Genomic DNA, 16,550 nt, shown 5'->3' with positions numbered 1-16,550 from the left:
CTCAGCAACCACAAAGCCACAAAGCTAGCTAGGATTGGAAAAGGTCAGTTTACATTCCGATCCCAAAGAAGGGCAATGCCAAAGAATGTTCAAACTACCATACCATTGCACTCATTCCACATGCTAGCAAAGTTATGCTCAAAATCCTACAAGCTAGGCTCCAGCAGTATGTGGACAGAGAACTAGCAGAAGTACAGGCAGGGTTTCGAAGAGGGAGAGGAACTAGAGATCAAATTGCCAACATACGCTGGACCATGGAGAAAGCTAGGGAGTTCCAGAAAAACATCTACTTCTGCTTCATTGACTATGCCAAAGCCTTTGATTGTGCGGATCACAACGAATTGAGGCAAGTTCTTGAAGAGATGGGAGTACCAGACCATCTTTTTTGTCTCTTGAGAAACCTGTATGCGGGTCAAGAAGCAACAGTGAGAAGTGTACATGGAACTACTGATAGGTTCAAAATTGGGAAAGGAGTATGGCAAGGCTGTATATTATAAATAAATATATATATATATATATATATATATATATATATAGAATAAAATTGGCACCCTGCCTATTTAACTTATATGCAGAGCACATCATGCGAAAGGCCAGGCTAGAATTGGAATTAAGATTGCTGGGAGAAATACCAACAGCCTCAGATATGCAGATGATACCACTGTAATGACAGAAAGTAAAGAGGAACTAAAAAGCCTCTTGATGTGGGTGAAAGAGGAGAGCGCACAAGTTGGCTTGAAACTCAACATTAAGAAAAATAAGATTATGGCATCTGGTCCTCTCACTTCCGGGCAAATAGATGGGGAAGAAATGGAGGTAGTGACAGTTTTTATTTTCCTGGGCTCCAGGAAATTGCAGGATCACTGCAGACAGGGACTGCAGCCAAAAAAATTAAACTATGCTTGCTCCTTGGGAGGAAAGCTATGGCAAATCTAGACAGCATACTAAAAAGCAAAGACATCACCCTGCTGACAAAAGTGCATGAAGTCAAGGCTATGGTTTTCCCAGTTGCAATGTATGGCTGTGAAAGCTGGACTATAAGGAAGGCTGAATGCCGAAGAATTGAGGCCTTTGAATTGTGCTAGAGGAGACTCCTGTGAGTCCCTTGTACTGTAAAGATATCAAACCAGTCAGTCTTAGAGGAGATCAACCCTGACTGCTCTTTAGAAGGCCAGATACTGAAGGTGAAACTCAAATACTTTGGCCACCTAATGAGAAGGAAGGACTCCCTGGAGAAGACCCTAATTGACAGCAAAAGAAGAAGGGGATGGCAGAGGATGAAGTGGTTAGATGGAGTTACTGAAGCAGTCAATGTGAGCTTAGGTGGACTCTGGGGGATGGTGAAGGACAGGAGAGCCTGGAGGAATGTTGTCTGTGGGGTCGTGATGGGTCAGACATGACTTTGTGACTAACATAACATAACATAACATAACATTGTTAACTAGCATATTAATGTGTACTTGTAAATATATGTCACACTGAACTGAAGCTGTCTTCTCAGTGAACACATACTGAACACATACACGCAGTCCTAGAAACTTGTCTGGTATTTTTTCATGCAATACAATTAGAATTTCGGTTTGAATGCAAGGATGCTAGTGCAATGACTTTGTGAGCTTGGCCTTCTATCCAAGACTCTTTTCTCTGCTGATGTTTGTCGCAATCCTTATGAAATGCTGATCTAAAAGAACATTTTGACAGAGTGTCTCTATTCACAATCACAAGAAATTGCAGCATTTGCAAGACCTATCCAACACAACATGAATCTTTATAATGTTAAGTTTAAAAAAGAATGTTAAAAGGCCATGCACATTTTTCATTTATTGAGTTCCATAGGTTGGAAATTTTATGTTTTGGTGCTTGCTAGAATGTTTTCATTCCTGGATAAGAATATCTGTTTACGTTTTTTTTAAAAAGAGTGGTGCTTTCTTGCTATTTACTCTTATCATTACTTATCCACATCAAACATTCAATTTGAGAAGAGGAAACTGCTATTGTTATTGTTGTAGTTGTATCTCACCTTTCTCATAAAATAAGCAAAGGAGGTTAACAGAACAATATTAAAACAAAGGATACTCCAAAGATCCAGAATTTAGCCTGGTGCTTGCAGTTCATGGATCTCCTTGAAAAGGGACCAAGAAGGCTTCGCTGAAAGCCTTCTTGTAAATTATTGAAAAGCCAATATGTAAATTATTGTTTAGATTGTTTTTAATGTATTTGATTTTACTGATTGTGAGCCATCCCAAGATGCCAAGCATAAAGGACAGCATAGAAAATTTTTAAATAAATAAATAAGTAACGTATGGCATACAAATAAGACAGTGAAAAAACTTCATAAAAATTACATTTTAAACCACATTTTAATCAATAAAAAGGTAAAAACTAGTACTGCTGGGCCTATTAAAAAACAGCTGGCAGTATCTCCCCCCGCCATACTATTTGGAGGTGGTGAATGCCTCAGCAAAGAGGGCAGTCAACCTGACACTGAAAAAAGCTGGCACTGGGTGAGATTCCATAATTTGGGGGCTACCACAGAGAAGGCTCTTCTTGTTGCCATCAGGTGAACTTTTGGGGTGGCATTTTCCCCAATGAAAGAAGTTGCTCCATTCATTTGCAGGGAGGAGGCAGAAAGACAGGAGGATGCTCCAAACATTTTTTGTGACTGGCCTACAGCAAGGCACTTTTTCAAAGCACTGAAAGGTTGGAGGTTTCTTCCTTAGCACAACAGAGTAAAAGGTAGGAGTCATTTTGATCCTGTGAGGAGTGATGGAAAATGGGCATACCTTTAAACATAAGCTTTGAGTTTCAAAAGCCCATTTCTCTCTGGCTTGCTGAATACCTTAAAGATTCCCCTACAGACAGACAGTTACTGGCAGTTCAATGGGATTCACTCCCAAGAAAGCGCACAAAAGATTTTAGTCTTACTTTTATCACAATAATTGTGTTTTAAGTATCGGAAAGGAAAAGATGTGGTTACAATGGCTTTGCTTCTCTATATGGCTCTCAGCACAACTGAGACACACTGTCAAGAACCAACAGCCCAATTCTACTGACATTTACTTTTAACCAAACCCCTCTGAATTCAAAGCCTCTTTCCTAAATAAAAATCTGCAGGATAATGCAAGCGGCAGCATCACTTTAATCTCTCCCAGATCCCTGAACTGTCTGCTCCATTGTATCAATTAAGGATATATCTGTACTCTTGCCAGTGTTTAGGATATTTATTCCCCTGCACATTAAAAATATTGTGAGCATTATATAAATCTATTAAACAACAACAACAACAGGCCACACAGATAATACTGCCATCTCAAGCTTAGCAGAATATGTAGGAGGGCCATCCAATGATGCAGGGCTGGCTTATCCTAATTGGAAATTAGTGAATTAATATAATTCACTAAGCATGTCTAAGGAGGTCTGCACCATACGTCCAGTAAATCTAGAGGCTAAGAGTACCTAATTAAATTGTTGCATGCAAGAAAGAGAATCCAATGCATGTTTCCCTGGAAGGATATTCTAGTGTGCTTTCTCCCAGGAAAATGCACAAAGGAAAGCAACACTAATCTTGTGTTCTAACTTCTGAGTTATTTTGCAGGAATGTTAGTGCTTCAGAAAACAAGTAGTATTTAAATTATTTCACTGTGCACTATGAATTTGCTAATCATTCATGCTTATCTAGGAACTGAACCATGTGAGACCATATGAAAAAGCAGAAAATAGAAGGCAGAAGTTGGTGCAAGATATATTTCTTAGTTATATTTGGTGTATTTGAAACTGACATTAGTCATAATTGTTCATGTTGCATACAGGCCAATTTACAAATAGAAATATCATAATTCTGACCTTAGTGACTGTTAAAACCAGTACTTTACTGATTTAATATTGTTTCACAGTTTACGCTGTTAAATCAAAAGGTTATCTATAATACATAATGCAAGGATCAGGGGTATTCAAAAGACAGTTATTCATTATTAATATAGATAATAAAGGATCATTTATGAGGCTACAGATGAGATCTTTATCTTCAGAAGCTTAAAAAGGGAAATTTATTTTTGCTTCAGGACAAAGATGAAAAGAGTCAGTAATGGGAACATGTCAGCATCAACACAAAACTGTCAAGCACATTCTATTCCAAAGATGACTTTGTGCTTTATGGCAACAGATTAAAACCAAAATAAAATGTTTTCCCATCAATTAAGATTTGAAAAGATTTTTACATTGTCATGTAAAAATCTTTTCAAAATCTTAATTGATTGGAAACTTGGGGTTTGTTCTGTTTTTCTCCTTTTGACTGCTACCAATTCTTTTTTTCTGCTGCAGCAGAAAAACTTCTGGAAGGCTTACAAGGCAGAAAGTACATCACTGCCTGAAGAGCTGCAGATCTTTGTCGAATACTTTCTGATGCACTGATGTCAGTCACTTTACCTTTAAATATGCAAATCCAAAATTTAAATAAATAAGTAAACGACCCAGCCCTCTTGATTAATAAAATCAGCTCCTTGTTTGTTTCATTGTACCTTCTGCTAAATCAAAAGATTTGTATTAAAGTGGCTTGAGAGCTGAACAGTGGAAAAAATGCAGCTGGAAGTGGGTTCACTGCCGGATCCCAAAGGAGTACCCAAGGATCCCCCGTAATGCTGGTCAGGATGTACCCCTCGGACCTCACACTGCATTGTCAGCACTGTTGAAGCTACTTCATGGAGGGCTGGTGGCTTTTGAGCTGAGCTGGCTCTTGCAAAGGGATACAGGCTTTTTACCTATTTACTCCTGTCTAACTTAGTCTAACTGGCTGCAGGGCCACAACAATGAGGCGTTGTAATTGTTGTTGGCATTACACCAAAGATGGGTAATCCGCTCTCTTCTGGTCTGTGCCACTTTTGCCTACCTTTCCCCATGATTTTGCATCATTTCTGCACTGATTTTCATTATAAGAAAACCTATCTCCTTGTTGCCGTCTCTGGTGCCAAAGAGGCTTGACAAGCCAGGCGCTAGTCCTTATGCTTCTTTTCATTACTGCTGCCCCTTGCTTCCTTGACAAGCAGAGTGCTAGCAACCAAGCAGACAGGAGCATCTATTCACCACCATCCTCTTAACTGAATCGGAGCAAGTGGCCATGAAGGAGCAGGTTGCAAGGATGAGGAGGAGGAGCAAGTCTAGCAGACGCTTGTCAGAGAGTCCTGGCTGGACTGAAGGCGCTCACCAGGTCCCCAGCAGCTGTCCATGCCAGCCCTGTACATACGGCTTTCTCATGCACTGCCAGAACAGAAAATATGGCAGTAGCGAACCTACCCCTGACTGAGTGCCCTCCAAAAGCCCAGGAGAATCCCAGACCTTCAGCCACAATGGAAGCGAATGATGAGAGGTGACATCCAAAACATCAGGAAAACACCAGACTAGAGAAAATTTGAGTTAAACTCAGTCCTTGGTGATACAGGATAAGGTGGGGTTTTTGTACATTGCTGCATGTATTTGTCTTCCACCTTTAGCTCTAATATTGCTCATGGAATTTAAAATCACAGGGAGGGCAACTCCTCTTCCATATATTCTCCACAGTGATGAAAACGTCCATATATAACCCCACCCCCCAATATAAACCTTCTGTATATACTAGGCAAGATGCACACTCACTTCTGGCCTGCCACAAGTCCTTGTACACTGAAAAGGTGAATTTAACATTTGATTAACCAGAACAGCTTATAATAAGAAAAGAAGCCTTTAAATTAGAAGTTAATTTAGATAATTTGTCATCTCCTACCAGTGTCCTCCCCTGCCTTCCCTACCAGCGATATGCTAATGTATGGCACATAAAGTAATTGTCAGTCACAACTGCATATCATTCTGCCACTGAAGCAGCCTGAGATCTAATTAAAGCCATGGCAGCAGCAACATCTGGGGTTTATTCTGGATGCTGATTAGGAACACCTATAATGATGTGAGGACAACCTTGAAATGGAAAAGAAGGGATGAGAAAGGCAGGAAGCAGGTGGAATTAGCATCCTCAATGCAAGGAAGTTTGATGCTTAAGAAGGCTTGTTGACACGCACAAACACACACTCTCACACATTGCTACACGGCACTATTACTTTGTCCATAGTGACCTCCTCATTATTTCAGCTTGATCAACTGTCTGGTTTGCAACCAGTTTAGAACATGGGGTATGTTTTTAACTGAGCAAGTATTGAAGGGCCACCAACTTTGGCTCGTTTGACTGACTCATTCTGCGACGAGCCAAGATACAATAGACACTGGTGGGAAAGATGCTTAACAAGCACATTTGGCTTATCCATAATTGGCAAGTGAGTGAAGGAGAGCAGTTCCAGATAAAAAGGCTACTGAAGAAGCAACCAAAGAGTCATTTTCATTAGCCTTGCAGGGAATAATAATGGGAAGGACCTCAGAATGAGTGGCTTTGCAAGTGGCCAGATTATTTACCATTGTGGATCCAGATGTGTGGTCAATGGAATTCTTCTCTATTCAGCTGGGGGTGTATAAATGACCCAACTTCCTTAAGATTAGTCTATGTGAGTAGCACACAGGTTACACTTTCCATTTCTGTCGCATGAAGAGCATTGGAATACAAATTAAGCCATAAAATATGGTTTGTGTGATGCCCCATTAATAAGAACAAATGATATAGTAATACTTTAAAAGGTGAAATATTGGACTATTGATAGCTGGGGTTGATTTGAAGGCAAGGTGTTGCTTACAGCCCTGCTTAGCTATGAATGCATTGGATGGTCCTGAGCAGGACATTTTTAGACATGGTTTGCTGTGTGTTCAAAGGAAAATTCAGTGGATACATCAGGAATTGTAAAACCTTTTTTTCTAGGTAGAATTCAATACAACTCTTTCTCCCTCTCTCTCCCACCCCTAATCATTTACTTTCTGGGTCTCTGGCTATTTGTCATGATCAAGAAACAGGGAAAAGCTATGCAGTCAGGACTGGGACTGCTTCTCTCATGACCTGGGGAAACAGACTACAGAAATTCATCTGCAAGACTAAGCACATGATGCTCAGAATACTCTAAATGGTCCAGATGTGGAATGACACTAGTAAGTGTTAACTTCTGTGATAACTTGTCAATAAACAAACTGGAGAGAAACAACTCTTTTGATATCTTCCTGGAATCCCTCCTGCAAGTTAAAGCCAAGCTAAAATAAAAACAAAACAGAAGAGCCAAGAAAGCTGATAGTCAGATAAAGGTTAGGCAGAGCATGGTTAAGAAGGATTATTGAATAATTTTAAGAGTGCCGTGGTATGCATATTTAGAAAGAAAAGGGTGCCTGAAGTAGCTGGCTGGGTTGTGCTGGGAGTTATAGGACCTTTTTTCTTTCTTAACATGGATAGGATTGCATCTTAAATAATATTTGCTATTATGTGTCATCAAGTTGTCTCTAACTTATGGAGACCCTATGAATGAGAGTCCCCCAAAACATCCTGTCCATGACAGCCCAGCTCCACTCTTGTAAATTCAACTCTGACTTCCTTTATGGAGCCAGTCCATCTCATAATTGGTCTTCCGTTTCTTCTTCTGTCTTTGACTTTTCCTAGCATGATGTTTTCTCCAGTGAGTTTGGCCTTCGCATAATGTGTCCGAAGTATGGCAGCCTCATTTTGTCATTTTTACTTCTAGGGAAAGCTCTGGCCTGATTTGATCTAGAACCCACTTGTCTGTCTTTCTGGCAGTCCAGGGTATATACAAAGCTTTCCTCTAGCACCATCCCTTTGAATGCATCACTTTCCTTCCTAAGTAATACATCATTTGAGCAGCATTAGAGTTCTTCAGAGAAGAGGAGGCAGCAACGAAAACCAGTCCTTCCCATCATTCAAACTGCTTACACTAAAACAATATCCACTTCTTCACAAGGAGTAGTCTGAGCACTGGATGTTGCTTTCCTGGGAAAACCCCCAGGTCTTCCAGTGAACTAATCCAGAATGATTTACGCATAAAAGCTTGCTTTGGTATGTAGAACATCCACGCTCAAACTGGCTGAGCACCACCATCACCTTTTTCTTATTAAAAACAGAAGCAAGCAATCGTTTTACCAGCCCTTGCTTTTGGTCCTGGGGGGACTCCCTCTCTAATGCATCCTCTTGAAAATACATCCGCACGTACACATTTGTTTCATTACCCTTAATTTTTCTCATCAGTCAGATTAATTTATACAGAGGGCACAAGATAGCAGCTAATTGACACTTATGACTTTTGAAAATGAAAAGACCTTTGGAGAGATTACTCCAACTGAGGATTTTTTGTTTGTTTCATTAAAAATGAAAGAGGGATGGAGAGACATGAAAAGCAAAGAAGGAGAACTCCAGAGTTGGGCTTTGGAGGCAAATGCTCCTTCTCTTGGTTCAGTGATCACAAAGCAAATGAAAACGGCAGACGTTGCTCCACATTGAGTGCGATCAACCGCTGCTGTCAAAGGGTGCAATTCTAGTAAGTGATTATTAAACAGCATATATTTTATTCAGAATGACCTTTAAATAGTTGGAAATTATAATTTACACAGAGAGATAGATGAAACCATGTAACTATAACAAAACAACTAGATTCTTGTAAAGTTGCTTCAAAAATAGTGTAGGTCTTTTAAAAATATATTTAATACCAACTATAACTAGAATGGGAATAATATAAAGAAAAACCAGTCCATATTTCAAATAACTTTGAATGGCTCCAGGAAGATCCAAAGCATTCAGACAGGCAAAAGATGGGTTAAACCAAATTAATTGGAAGCTACCCTAAGGATGTTGATATGGAGAGATTGGCAAGGATTAGGTCAGGGATATTGAAACTTATTTAGCTCCAGGGCTGAATTATATTTCAGAGAAGCTTTTGCAGGCCATGTTCCAGTGGTGGGAGGGGCCTAAAGCAATAGAGGTAGGGCCAAAAGGTCAAAAAACAAAACAACAAACACCCCCACCCCACAATTCACCTGCTTATTTTGACACAGAAAGCCCTAAACAGCTTGGAACCAGGATACCTGAAGGAATGCCTACTCCCGTTCATTCCTACCTGACTGCTAAGGTTGCCCACAAAGGTCCTTCTTAGGGAATGTCCCCCAAAGAGGTGAAGGGGATAGGAAACAGAAGAAGGGCCTTCTCAGTGGTTGCACCCCATTTATGAAATACGCTCCCCAGCAAAGTTAGCTTGGTGGCTTCAGTGTTATCTTTCCAGCAGCAGACAAAGACATTTTTATTTACCAGACATTTTAAGAAAAGCTGAATCAATAAGTTATATTTTAAAGACATTTTAATGATTGTGTTATCTCTGCTGTACCTGAAGTAATTTTATTGACCGGTGGACTATCTGATGGGTATATTGTATTTTTAACTGTATTTAATCTTATGGGTTTTCATTGTATTTTGCTGTATGAATTTTATGTTTGGTTCTTATTGTGATAAATTGTACACCACTCAGAGACCTGAAGAGCTATGGGAACAGTTTATACATGCAATCAATCAATCAATCAATCAATCAGTATTGTAGTATCAGGATCTTACTTCCATTAATGAAGTCTATGGAGGCATTTCAGCCTTTCAGTATAAAGCAAAAATGTGCAGAAGCTGGGAACCCACCAAATGAATTGTGACTGAGGAAAGGGAATGAGGACCCTGGAGACAGCCTCTGGGGACCTGTGATTTTGCATATGTAAGCTCTGCTATATTATATATAGTGAATACGTCAAAGGGAATTTACACAAAATTATATATTATGTACATTAGAAATAAAGTCCTTCAAAACTAAAAAGTTCTTGTTCCCAGGTAAGGGCACAAGAGTGCAAAGTGCTGGACTTCATACCTTGTTTCAGGAAATACCTGAACATTCAGATCTCCTCTCCATTAGTTCATGGTGGATGAATACACAACGCAGCACCCCAAATTGTGTTTAATTGCCTTTTAAAATCATCATAACCATTCAAGAGCCTCCAGGTAACATAATGTTTATGCTGCTGGGAGAAAATTGATATATTTGAAACATGGTGCTGGAGGAGAGCTTTGCAAATACCCTGAAAGACAAACAAGCGGGTCCTTGATGAAATCAAGCCAGAACTTTCCGTAGATGCTGTTATATTTTGGACACATCACGAGAAGGCAAGACTCACTGGGAAAGACCATCATGCTAGGGAAAGTCAAAGGCAGAAGGCAGAAGGGAAGAGCAAATACGAGGTGAATTGAATCCCTAAACAAAGCCATAGCCTTGAATTTACAAGAGCTCAGCAGGTCTGTCATGGAAAGGACCTTTTGAAGGGTTTGCATTCATTGCATCGCCAAAGGTTGGAGACAACTTGATGGCACAGAACAACAGCAATGTTGTTATATTTACACAGAACTGGAAACTGCTGGTGATTTGTGTTGTGTCTCTCCTGCTTGAAAGCCTGAAGATGTGCAATGTGCAAAGCTACTAGTTTACAAGAACAGAAAAATACAAAATGAAATACAGAGTTCAATAAAAACATCATAAAATCACCTTACAAAATTTAAAGGCCAAATTAAAACAGATATTGAAAAGCTGCAGTACCTTATACAAGTTAAGTACTAAGATCAGTTTATACAAGTTAAGTACTAAGATCAGTTTAACCAGCTGACATAAATCGCAATGTAATATTAAACTGATTACATGTCCTGTGAGAGCAGACAGTCTTAACATGGTGCCACAAAACTCTCAAAGTGGCTCTCAGTGGGGAGCTTGTTCAATAACTGGGGGACGCAATGGAAAGGGACTTTCTCCTTGGGACAACCAACTGAGCCTCCCTTGGAGGCAGCTATCAGAGACAGGGCTGAGGTCCCAACTGTAGTGTCCAGGCAGGTTGTGGTTGGGAGAGGTGCTCCATCAGGTATTGGGGTTCCAACCAGGGTAGGTTAAAACCAGCACCTTGAATTGGGCTCTGAAACATAGAGGCAGCCAATGCAACTGGACCAAAATTGGTGATATATGTTCAAACTCTCTGATCCCTGTTATTAATTTGGTTGTTGCATTTTGCAGAAGCTTCTTAACTGGCTAGGTAGAATATACATTTAAGAAAATAATTTAAAAACTCACCTGGTAAATGGCTCTCCATAGTCACCCGATTTTAGAACCCTTCCTTTGTGCTACGGGGTCAGCTCTGCATCCCCCTGCATGCAGCAGCTCCCATTAAGCATTCCACAAGTGACAGTCGTTTCTGTTTCATTGTTTCCCTGTCCCTAATCTAAGTCATGCTGGATGCTTTCCTGCTACAAATCAGACTCAATAAAAATCTAATCCTCAAAGGCAGTGGCGGGGAGGATAAAAATTCCACAATATGTATTTATGAAGTTGATTGAGCATGGCAATCTCAGTTTAATAACCTTATATGAATTGGTTTTGAGCTGTAGGGTATTATTTCAGCAGTTAAACATGAGTATCCAAGACTATATACTAGTTAGGGAGATCAAAGTCCATTTTTGCAGATTGTCCATGAAGCTGATTGTGAGATGTTAGTGGCACTAATTAAGGAGCAGGGAACTTACCAAGAAATTCCCATGGAAGCAGACCCATTTTGAATAATAGGATGCCCATCATCTGCATATGCTACTAACATTCCACAGCTGGGTGGCCTTTGCCACTGAAATGTGACCTGTGACAGAAGGCGGGGGGGGGGGCATTCACTTATCAATATTAAAAATTCTTTAGAAGAGTTCTACAAAGTCCAGATTATACATGCAGTGGAAGGCAGTGGCAGAATCTTGCATTTGTAAAGTGGACCGTGCATTTTTGTACCATACAGATACCTTAAAATATTTTCTTGCAAATTAATAAAATGAAAATAGCACAGATTCTATCCTGCAATGCATGGGGGCATTAAAAAGAAAAGGTACTCCTATGTACAGTTTGAAGTAGTACATTCTATTCCTTCACTTTAGGACTCACATAATCTCATTACGTAAAATAAGATAACAGGCCATGGTCACAGTATTCTGAATTCTATTAGTTTAGGATGTAGGAATATTCATAATTTTAAATGCCAGCCCACCTGAAAAGCACCCTGCACATCAAGGAAAGGGTTGTGTTAATTATTTCTTCCTGAAATGCAGGTTAGTGGCATGACAAGGATGTAGGTTGCTATGAGATGCGATAGCTCCCCAAGTTCTTCTTCACCTTGGTTTTTAATCTAAGCTAGATAGGAAGCTGATTTCATCTTGAATGCTCACCCTACCTGTTGTCAGCACTTTCCTCAAGACGATGAGGCCAGCCCTTCCCTGCTTGCTGCACCGTGATGGACAGATTCTTGTGACCCACCATTGGTCAGATGCTCTGCCCCCGCCCCCCGGTTGAAAGCACTCTTGAAATAGCTCCAGGAGTGACGTGCTTTTCATCCTCGCTATATATACTAATGAAAAGTGCTGCCCCATTTTGAACAGGAAGGGGGAAACTGGCCCACAAGCACGTCCCCAGCATGGCAGATCTTCTAGCACAGTGGGGTGGAATGTGCGACCCTCCCAAGGTTGCCAAATTCAATTTTCATCAGCCCTAACCAGGACCGTTGGCAGTGAGGGGACCCTGCATGCTGCCTTCTACTGACTTAGACCTTGATCTATCTAGTCCATAGTTGTTGACACTGCCTGGCAGAGGCTCTCCGTGGTTTCAGAAAAGAGCCTTTCCTGGCCCTCACTGAAGATAATGGCAATCAGAACTTGGATGGCTACAGAAGAGCTGTTGCCCCTTTCAGAAGGGGTTCATTGCATTTATGACATTTCTGTACTACCTGATAGCAAAGCAAATGTGGAATAGTGGATAGCCAGTGTGGTGTAGTGGTTTGGAGTGTGGAAATGGGACTTGGGGATTGAAGTCCCCACTCAGCCATGGAGCCAACTGGGTGGCTCTGGGCCAGTCACTGACTCTCAGTCTAACCTACCTCACAGGGGGTTGTTGTGAGGATAAAATGGAGAGGAGAAGAACCTTGTAAACTGCCTCCGCTTCCTTGCCAGAGAAGGAAAGGTGCGGTATAAATGCAAAGTCATCATCACCAGTTGGAATCTTCCCACTTGGAGGTTGCATGTTCCCCATCATTTAATCATGAATGAAAATGTCTCTCTGGTATATATAATGCCACTGAATAAAGGAAATTTAGGAGTCCCCCTTTTTGTCAGCCCTGATCATTTCAGAGTGCATTGGAAACCCACCAAATAGCAAATTCTTTGGGGATGGTCCAAGAACTGCTTTATACCTGAGCATGGAATATGGCACAGCCTCAGGATGCACACTGTTTAGAAGGTGTGCTCACAGCAGCTCACAGCGGCATGCAGCTTATTGCAGATAGTTGCTAGCAGGTCTACACAGTGGTAGAGGAATGTAGAAGGGGTGCCCATTAATCTTTAACTAATGAGAGCAGACCAGTTTGGATGCGAAGATTCACAGGAGTAACAACACCAGAAGCCTTTCTGGGTGATTTATCAGAGCATGGCAACACACTGTACTGAGTTAGAAACTCTGATGAATAAAATCAGGATTTGCATCTTAACCATGTCACGTAAGAACGTTACACGACATGACATTTTGCCTGTAGCCACTTCAGCATTACTCATTTTGACACCGCTCCATGTTATGACAAAGGGAACAAACCCAATCACAACCGCAGCGACTGTTCGGAAGTGGGCTGGGTGGGAGGGGAAGGAGCCACTCAGATGGCTGTCATTATTTATTGGCTGTCTGCTTGATAGCAGCCACGGCGGTGCCAGCCAATTGTGACTGGAATCGGAATATTGAAAGTCCATGCCACCATGCTGAAGACGGAAAACCCATTTCTGACTTTGGGTGGATGTGTCAATGGCAAGAGAAGGATACAGCATACAGAATAAAACGTTCATAGCAAAAGGAAAAAAAGGTATGTTCTACAATATGAAGCATGCGCTTCAGTCTTGTATGTTCAGGATGTTGTTTGGATGGCTCATGTATCCTGCTGCCCTCTCTGCAGCTGTAGATTTTACTCTGCTTCTGGAGTCCTACAAGACATTCGAAATGAGAAACAGGCCAAACCCTGGTGTGGGGTACAGTGATCCCTTTGGAATCCAGCCCTCTTCTGTCCTTAGGGCATAATCAATAAAATAGAAAAATAAAATAAAATAGAGAAATGAAATAAAATAATAAACAATTCTTGCACTTGACCCTTGCTTAGAAAGTTGCTGAGCCTAGGGGAAGTCTGCAGGTATGTGCAGAATTCTGGTTGCAGAACCCACAGCCTTCTTTTGCCATGCATGCAGCACACAAGCAAAGCCACCAGCCATGTTCATGCAACAGGGATGCTGCTCGCATCCCTGTTCACACAGGCCCAGTCCCTGCACAGGTGCTTCGTGTCCCTGGTGCCAGGTCAGATTCTGGGCTGTGAGAAAGCAGGCCAGAGTGTGGAGAGCCAAGCCCACCCCCATCTCAAACCACCCTGGGGTAGGGCAGGGGTGGGTATCATCGAGCCCTCCAGATGTTTTAGCCTACAGCGACCCCCCACTATCTAGCATAATCGCCAAAACCTTTGGAGAGTCTCAGTCTGCCTGTCCCTAGTGTAGGGGAAACAGTGCTACACCGTGGATGGCATTCATTCATTATTAGTAGTAATGCTATTATTCCTACTGCTACATTATAGTGACATTATCCTGGCTTTTTTTCCTCTTGCAAGAAGCCCAGAGTGGCTTACACAGTTCTTTTGCTCTCCATTTTATCCTCACAACAACCCTGTGAGGTTGGTTACCCTGAGAGTCAGCGGATGGTCCAAAGCTGCTCAGTGAGCTCCACGGCTGAGGTCCCTCCTGAGTCTAACCACCCCAACCACTACACCCCGTAGGTCTTCTCCTTCAGTGTATGATCAACACGCAGAGGGGTGGCGAGGGCCCACCATGCTCATGTTGCTCCCTGTCCTTGGCCCCGTTACATTCTCCACTCTGAAAGGGCCATTTCTGAAGCAGGGAGCTGCCTGCCTGTGTAGGCGCAGTTGAGAATTGCCTTGGAAAAGGAAGGTTAGTTAGCAGATGCACAGGGAGCAGAGGAGACACCACCCCTGTGCCTTTGACTCCTCAAGGGCAGTGCAGAGGCTGCCACCGCCGCCATTGTTATCCTCTCTCTACCCCCTGATGTGGCAATCCAACTCTGAAGAAGAATATCTGAAGTGGGCAACTTCTTCATGAATTTCTGAGGGGAAAGAAGAAAGAAACACCCTTCACTCTCTCTCACCCACAATCCTGCCAAAATGCATTCCCACTTCTTTGCATGACCATTTTTTAAAATCCATGGATTCTCACCACCACTTCTTTTAAAAATAGTTCCATTCATTCTCCCCACCAGTTCTTTTTCCCCAAACATTTCCACTCTCACCACAATCTTTTAAAGCAAAACATTCACTTTCGCTCACCACCTTTTCTTGTTAAGCTCACTCACTTTCATCACCACTTTGTTTGCTTTTTTAAAAAATATTTCTTTTGGGAAGAAGAAACACTGGCTGGTCATTTTTGGAAATATAACCTCCAACTGTTAACTAAGGACCGCCTCCTTCCTGAACCAACCTCTCTTGTTGGGGAAAACAGAAGCAGAGATAGGAAGTCTTTATATTTCCAAAACTGGAGATAATGTTAGTTACTCTACCAGATGTGTATTTGGGAATGGACATAAGGGATACTGGAAAATGTTCTTCTAGCCAGTGCATATTCAAATAGGACACTGAGATAAGTGGCCATCACAGGCATACCAGAATTTCATGACTTGAGAATTACTATTACTATTATTATTGATTGATGGCTTTTCTAACCTGTCTAGCACTAGCGTCTCAGGATGGCTTACGATAAAAATAAATTGTTAAATTATAAATTATTACCCTAGGGAATTATTTTTGCAAACCGCATGCACTCAGGCTGCTGAGCTCTTCTGTTGCAATCTGCAAGAATGGTCCCTGCGATGGTCAGGCGATCCTCTTGCTTGGACTGGCCTGATGGAAATATCGCTGAGGCAGTGGAGAGAGCTGCATTTTTTTCTGGCTGAATCTCAGGCTCAAAGCTTCCACCACTGCCCCAGGCTGGAGAGCACACTGCCCAGGCATGGCCCCAACATAAGCGAGGCAGAGCAGCCATGTTCTGCAGAAATGGTTCTTTTTTCTCCAGCAAGCAAATAGAAACATAATTTGAATGTGGTTCACAGAAAATCCTGAGAGGGCGAAGTTTTTTACCTGGCAAGGCAACAGTAGGGTTAACATTGTTTGTACAAATGCCTGTCTGCAAGATGTACAAACGGCATAAAACTTCCAAAATGTGCCTCGAGGTTTTATTATTGATGCTGTGCCGAAGGAAATGCACATATGGGTTTCATTGTCTAAATGATTTTATTAATTAAATTGCTATGATTTACCTCTGCCATATTAACATTTACAGTTTTTGAAACAGCCTTGTAATTAGAAAATGGCTATATGGCTGTTGCTTGTTTACTTTGCCAGAAATACACAATAGTACTATCTCCTGCCTTTCAACCCACCCTCCTAGTCTTGCCATCTCTGAGTAATAGACAACTAACTGCTGCTGGTGCGTTAAATTGCTTTTTGGGTGACAAGGA

Source organism: Varanus komodoensis, unplaced genomic scaffold (assembly GCF_004798865.1).
Source record: "Varanus komodoensis strain SLA01 unplaced genomic scaffold, ASM479886v1 scaffold8, whole genome shotgun sequence".
NCBI classification, from domain to species: domain Eukaryota; kingdom Metazoa; phylum Chordata; class Lepidosauria; order Squamata; family Varanidae; genus Varanus; species Varanus komodoensis.
This window is presented reverse-complemented; position numbering follows the sequence as displayed.